The 7,187-nt window shown below is 46.2% G+C and overlaps 1 long non-coding RNA gene across 1 annotated transcript; it reads left to right on the top strand.

Annotated features, from left to right (window-relative positions):
* The first annotated feature begins 226 nt into the window (after nucleotides 1-226).
* On the top strand, nucleotides 227-6,100 carry LOC135228120 (uncharacterized). Its single transcript, XR_010318443.1, has 3 exons — nucleotides 227-420; nucleotides 1,277-1,427; nucleotides 1,774-6,100. It is a non-coding gene; the product is annotated as an uncharacterized LOC135228120 (long non-coding RNA).
* The last annotated feature ends 1,087 nt before the right edge of the window (nucleotides 6,101-7,187 follow it).

Below are 7,187 nucleotides of genomic sequence, written 5' to 3'. Positions count from 1 at the left end.
ACAGGGAATAAGTATTAAATACAATAAAATGTTTCGGAAATAGACCTACAAATTCCAACTCTGACTCCCACCAGCTGTAGGATTTTGGATAAATTGTAATTATCTAACCTCTCCGAGCCGGTTTTCTCATTTGACACACGTGGATAATAGCATGTAAAGACTTCATTTGCAATAATGATTCCTTCCTCCGTTAGCGCAAAAAACCTACGCGTCTGGCACTTAAAACAAGAGTGTGTTGGTCTACCGGTTTTGACGCTGGCCTGGCATCCAGCAATCGCTGCGGCTTCCCGCCGGCTCTGGGCTTGCACAGACGTCTCAGGGGGGCGGCGAGCCTGACGGAAGTCCTGGCTTTCCCCTCCGCGCCCGTGGGTGTTAGGTGACACCTGAGGTGCAGCCTTTTCTACCGGTCGATGAATTCCCGTGAGTATAGCAGAGGGACTGCGCTAGGCGCCTGGGACCCGGGTGGTCGCGGGGTGGTAGGGGGACCGGGCGAGGAGCCCCGGGGGGCGGGCGCGAGGGGCTCGGCCCAGGACCATAGCAGGAGCCTGGGGTGGAAGGGGAGCCCGACGCCAAGAGGTCTTCAAGGGCTCGGGAGATTCCTTCGCTCCCCAAGGTCCGGGGAAAGGGCAGCTGAACCGGCTGCTCGGTCCAGGGCGCCCGGGAGGTGGCCGGGCCACGCGCAGGACCGGAGGGTGGCTGGGCGAGCGTAAGGGCCGGCCGCGGTGCGCATAGCCGGGCAGAGCCGGGTTTGCCTCCCGCGCCCCCCGGACCTCGGCGCAGCTGTGTCCGTAGTTTCTCCAATCCCTCCGTTTGCCTCCCCCCCCCCGGGCCTCATTCCTTCCCCCCGCGCTGATGACTGGTGCAGCCCCTTTGTCCTCCCTGCGACCACCGAGCTGCTGCAGCGCTGTTAACCACCTGAAACAGGAGTTGCGGTTCCCCTTCCTTAGGGCGGGCCGGGGGCGCAAGGGCTGGGCTCCGCGCTGTCCTTTTCCTTGAAGCCGCCGGCCGTCAGGAGTGCCACCTGGTGGTCAGCGAGCGTCGGAGCACCGGGAGACCGGAGGGAGGGGGACCCAGGTGAAGTCCGCAGGGGACGAGACTGCAAGAGAAACGGGCCCCTCCTGCTCCTCGTGGGGACAGCTTCCGGCCGCAATTAAGCTCTGCGGAGTTTGCAACATTTACTTTCTTCCTTCGCAGCATCTCGTTTATTCTCGTCAATTTAACATATTTGTTCTTCAGATTGTAGTTTTTTTTTTTTTTTTGTCCTCCCTCCACCCAGGACATTTCCCACACCCACCAACTCGGGGCCACACTGACGTCCTCAAAAAGGGAAGGGCAGCGGCCCTGACTGTGCCAAGGGAAACGGACATTCACAGTTTAACACTTACGGCGTGGAGTCAGGGCAAGGTTTACCGTGAAGCTGATGAAACGTAAGCTCAGAACCTCTGTGAAGGATCCTAACCGTTGTATTTTTGTAAAGTTTGCATAATTAAGGTTTTTTTTGGTTTTTGTTAAGTAGTCTCCCCCCATCTCCCATATAAGTTTCTGCTAGACAAAACCTTAATGTCCCCTTGGGTGGGGTGATTGGAAGTCAGAAATGAGTAAGGTGATTTCAAAGGGTGTGGCTGTAAAAAAGGGGGAAGGAGAACAGGGAGAAGGAACTAGAGTGTTCTGACCCGCGAGGCAGCAGTAGGGGGCTGACTTTAGGCTCAGTACTACTTGAGAAACTGCCCGTGTACCTAATGCTCTCTTCTGCTGTCTCTTCCCTGCTTCCAGTCCACCCTCCTGGACCCACCCACTGGGTGCCGGGCAAGCTTGCACTGCACACATAGGACAGCCTCCTACTGTGCCCAAGAGGAGAGTGCTGGATCCCAAGGGGTCTCTCTGGCCGTAAAGCTGGTGACAAGTTCAAGTGGCAGCTCACCCAACTGGATGCACAGGAAGAAGCATTTTTGATTTCTCAGATTCTAAGAGAATTCCTGGTCAGATTTTTCTAGTTGTGTTTAATCATGGGATGAATAGATATATTTTCTGGGGGATTAGAAAAGTTGTTGTTATATAGGAAGCAAATGCCAAAATGTTTTACTTGAAATTTTCTTGACTGTTGTTTCCAGTGCATTTCATTTTGTTTGTTTTAAATGTTTGTCTAAAATATTTATCTGTTAACCTTTAATAAAAAAAAAAAAGGACAAAGTTGAAATTCCTGCTAGCACTCGGGCATATGCACCTCCAGATCTCACATAAATAAACATACAAGTATTGTGGTATACGTGTGTGCGTGTATGGATGTGTCTTGTACAGAGATCAAGAGGCAGTCTGTCGAACAGGTCAAGGGGATACTGCGTGGTTTAAAATTAGGAAAGGTGTGTGTCAGGTTTGTATCTTTTCACCGTACTTATTCAATCTGTGTGCTAAGCAAACTGAACTACATGAAGAAGAACGGGGCATCAGGATTGGAGGAAGACTCGTTAATAACCTGTGATATGCAGATGACAAAACCTTGCTTGCTGAAATCCAAGAGGACTTGAAGTACTGACTGATGAAGAGCGAAGACTACCCTTTGGTATGGATTCCACCTCATCATAGAGAGCAAAAATTCTCCAGACTGGACCAATAAATGATATCACGATAAATGGAGAAAAGATAGAAGTTGTCAAGGATTTAATTTTACTTAGATCCACAATCAATGGCCATGGAAACAGCAGTCAAGAAATCAAATGACATATTGCCTTGGGCAAATCTGCTGCAAAATACCTCTTTAAAGTGTTGAAAAGCAAAGATGTTGCTTTGAAGACTAAGGTGCGCCTGACCCAAGCCATGGTGTTTTCAATTGCCTCATATGTATGCAAAAGCTGCACAATGAATAAAGAAGACCAAAGAAGATTTGATGCCTTTGAATTATGGTGTTAGCAAAGAATATTGAATATACCATGGGCTGCCAGAAGAACACAACAAATCTGTATTGGAAGAAGTGCAGTCAGACTGTCCCTTGAAAGCCAGGATGGTGAGACTTCATCTTACATGCTTTAGTCCATTATCAGGAAGGACCAGTCCCTGGAGAAGATGTCATGCTTGGTGGGTCAGCAAAAGGGAGGAAGACCTTCAATGAGATGCATTGATAGGCTGCAATAATGGGCTCAAACATAGTAACGACTGTGAGGATGGCACAGGATCAGACAGTGTTTTGTTCAACAGAACAGTATGTAGGGTTGCTATGGGTCAGAACTGACTCGATGGCACTTAATGACATTTATATATACATATAAAACAGTTGTATTAATGGGTCTTCCTTGTAGGCGTATGGATATTATCCTATCACTATCGTTGCCGTTGTTAGGTGCCATGAATTGGTTCTGACTCATAGCGGCCCTATGTACAAGAGAACGAAACACTGCCGGGTCCTGTGCCATGCCCACAATCGTTGTTATGCTTGAGCCCATTGTTGCAGCCACTGTGTCAATCCATCTTGTTGAGGGTCTTCCTCTTTTTCATGTACCAAGCATGGTGCCCTTCGGCAGGGACTGATGTCTCCTGACAGCATGTCCAAAGTATGTAAGGCTGAGTCTCGCTGTCCTTGCTTCTGAGGTTGTACTTCTTCCAAGACAGATTTGTTGGTTCTTTCGGCAGTCCATGGTATAGTGAATATTCTTTGCCAACACCACGATTCAAAGGCGTCAATTCTTCTGTCTTCCTTACTTGTCCAGCTTTTGCATGCATATTGATGCGATTGAAAATATCACGGCTTGGGTCAGGCGCACCTTAGTCTTCAAGGTGACATCTTTGCTTTTCAACACTTTGAAGAGATCTTTTGCAGCAGATTTACCCAATGCAGTGTGTCTTCTGATTCCTTGACTGCTGCTTCCATGGGTGTTGATTGTGGATCCAAGTAAAATGAAATCCTTGACGACTTCAATCTTTTCTCCATTTATCATGATGCTGCTTATTGGTCCAGTTGTGAGGATTTTTCTTTTCTTTATGTTGAAGTGCAGTCCATACTGAAGGCTGTGGTCTTTGATCTTCATCCTATCACTGACAGCCTGTATTTCAGGATAGATCTTGAAGTGTTCTTTTTGATGATGAAGGCAACACTGTTCCTCTTCCATTTGTCATTTCTGGGATAGTAGGCATAGTAGGCAATATGATTGTCTGATTCAAAATGGCCAATACCAGTCCATTTCCGCTCACTAATGCCTAGAATATCAATCTTCAAGCATTCCATTTTATTGTTGACGACTTCCAATTTTCCTGGATTCATACTTCGTAGATTCCAGGTTCTGATTATTAATGGGTATTTGCAGCTGTTTCAAATGAAGGGCCTGAAGGAATTACTCCATCCAAGTTATTAAGGTGGATCCTACTTTGAGGAGGAAACTCTTCCCCAGTTGTATTTTGAGTGCCTCCCAACCTGAGGGCTCATCTTTCAGCACTATATCAGACAATGTTCCACTGCTATTCGTAAGGTTTTCACTGGCCAATTTTATACATTTAATTTGCTTTACTTTCAGTATTCAGAGTTTTAAATTAGACATTATACTACATCACTTAATACTCAAAGTAGTTTCATACATAGCTGAATTGCTTTATCATATCTGCCAAATTAAATATTCCTTAATATACTATAACATTCAGTTCGTATTAAAATTTCCCTCATTGTCTGAAAAAAATCCTTTACAGCTGGTTTGTTCGAGACAAAAACCAATCCAGAACTACATTTTTATTTGATGATGTCTCTTAAACCTGCTTTTATCTAAAATAGTACTCTCTTTTCTATAATTTATTCTATTTTTGTTAAGAATATATACAACAGAACATATACCTATTAAACAATTTCTACATGTACCATTCAGTGACATTGATTACATTCTTTGAGTTGTGCAATCATTCTCATCCTCCTTTTCTGAGTTGTTCCTTCCCCGTTAACATAAATTCACTGCCCCCTGCAGTGTGATGGATCAGTTTTATACCTTTCTCACGTGATCTTGTAACTCCTACCCAATGATTGGGTGGGACTGTACAAGTAAGATAATTGTGGCCCATCGAGGGGATTGGATAGCTTGCTAATAATGCAAATAAAGTTCATGGCACCCGTGTGTGGGTGGGGCCATGCAGATAAGGTCTATGGAGAATCCTAATGAAGGGATTGTTCAGCTTTGCCATTCTGCTAGGCTTAATATGAGCCATTCCAGAGGCGGGAGAGGAGGATCTCACAGCCACCAAGAAAGAAGAGCCAGGAGTGGAGAGTGTCTTTTGGACCCAGGATCCCTGGCCTGAGAAGCTCCTGGAACCAGGAGACTGAGAGAAAGAGCTGTAACATGGAAGATGGTGGGAAGCTGTGGCAGAGAAATGGCAGTAGAAGAGACTGGTAGGAGACAGTGCAGTGGGCTTCTGGGCCCACAGAGCAAGAAAGCTTAGCTTCTTCTGGCAGGAGGCTTGCTGGAGGAGTAGGGTGCCTCCAGGCACTTGGTGGAACTAGGTTTCCTGACCCATGGAGCTAAAGCTGAGTGCTTTGAGGCTGAGTCTGACTGGCAGAGTTGGGTGCTGAGGGCCAGAGAGAGAGAGGCATGCCTGTGAGCATGGCTGAGAAGAGGTTGTCCTGGTTGAAGAGCGTTCCTGACCCTGATTTTAACCTATTACTTCCCTAATAAACCCCGTAACTATGAGTATGGTCTGTGAGTTCTGTTCAGCTATTGAACTCAGCAGAGAAATAGAGAGGGCTGTGGGAGAGGTGGTTGGTGTCAGAATTGGTAAAGATGGCAGAGAGAAGAGGCATATATGACCTTTGCCTCATAGGAATCTGCCTTTGGGCTGTTGATCTTGTTTTTCCTTCCCCCTTGTGAAGTTAGAGGAGGTCAGACAATGCCCCTGCCACTCCATTTTTTCACCCTTTAAGTCATGAAGTGCTGTGGCTGCTAACCGTAGGGCCAGCAGTTTGGATCCACCAGGTGCTCCCTGGAAACTCTATGGGGCAGTTATGCTGTTGTCAGTTTGATCCCATATAGATAGATATTCAAAGATCACAATGCTCAAGGTAGACATTCTTACTAACCAAAGCCAAACCGTTGAGTTGATTCCGACTCATGGTGGCCCTATAGGACAGAGTAGAACTGCCCCACAGAGTTTCCAAGGAGTGCCTGGTGGATTTGAACTGCTGACCTTTTGGTTAGCAGCTGTAGCACTTAACCACTATGCCACCAGGGTTTCCAACATTCTTACTAGTTAAGCTAAAATATTATTTGGTTTAAAGAAGACTTCAGGGGATATTTTTGGTTTAATGTTTAAAGATAATCTCAGGGCAATAGTTTCAGGGGTTCATCTAGCCATTGAGGCTCCAGAAAGACTGGGTTCCATGAGGTTTGAAATTCTGTTCTGCATTTCCCCCCTTTTGATCAGGAATATTCTATAGAATCTTTGATCAAATTGTTCAGTAATGGTAGTCAGGCACCATCCAGTTCTTCTTGTCTCGTGACAAAAGAGACAGTTGTTCATGGATTCAATTAGCCACACATTCCATTTCCTCCTCTTATTCCTGACTCTCCTTCTTTGTTGCTCCAGGAGAAAGAGACCAATTGTTGTGCCTTAGATAGCTGCTTGTAAACTTTTAAGACCCTAGGCACTATGCAATGAACTAGAAGGTGGAATGCAAGCATTCCATAAGATATTAGGCAATTAACTGGGATGTTCCATGAAACTGTGACCCTAAATCTCCAAACCAAGGAAACAAATTCCATGAGGTGTTTGGTTGTACACAGGCAGCCTCAGCAGCTTTTTTGTTGTTGTAAATACACCTCTTTTAGTCTGGGTTCTCTAGAGGAGCAAAACCAATGAAGCATATATCTGTATCTATATAAATTTACTTCAAGGACATGGCTAATGCAATTGTGGGGCTGGCAAGTCCCAAATCTGTGGGCCAGGCAACAGGCTGACAACCTCTGCTGGCTCACATGGTTGCAGGGGCTGACAAACCCAAAATCTGCAGGTCAGGCATCAGGCTGGAGGCCTCTGCTGGCTCACAGGGTTGCCAGGGTTGGCGAATCCAAAATGCAGATCAGGGGCAGGCCGGAGATTTCTGAAGGCTTACATCCCAAGAACCAGAGGTCAGGCAACAAGACGAGTGCAGGACTGAGAAAAGAGAGTGAGCTTTTCCAGAACATGTATTTATATACTAGAAACAGGCCACACCCCTAAGGAAA

The sequence above is a fragment of the Loxodonta africana genome, chromosome 2 (assembly GCF_030014295.1).
Source record: "Loxodonta africana isolate mLoxAfr1 chromosome 2, mLoxAfr1.hap2, whole genome shotgun sequence".
In the NCBI taxonomy this organism is placed as follows: Eukaryota; Metazoa; Chordata; class Mammalia; order Proboscidea; family Elephantidae; genus Loxodonta; species Loxodonta africana.
Note: the sequence above shows the minus strand (reverse complement) of the source record. Positions and strands in the feature narration are given on the sequence as shown.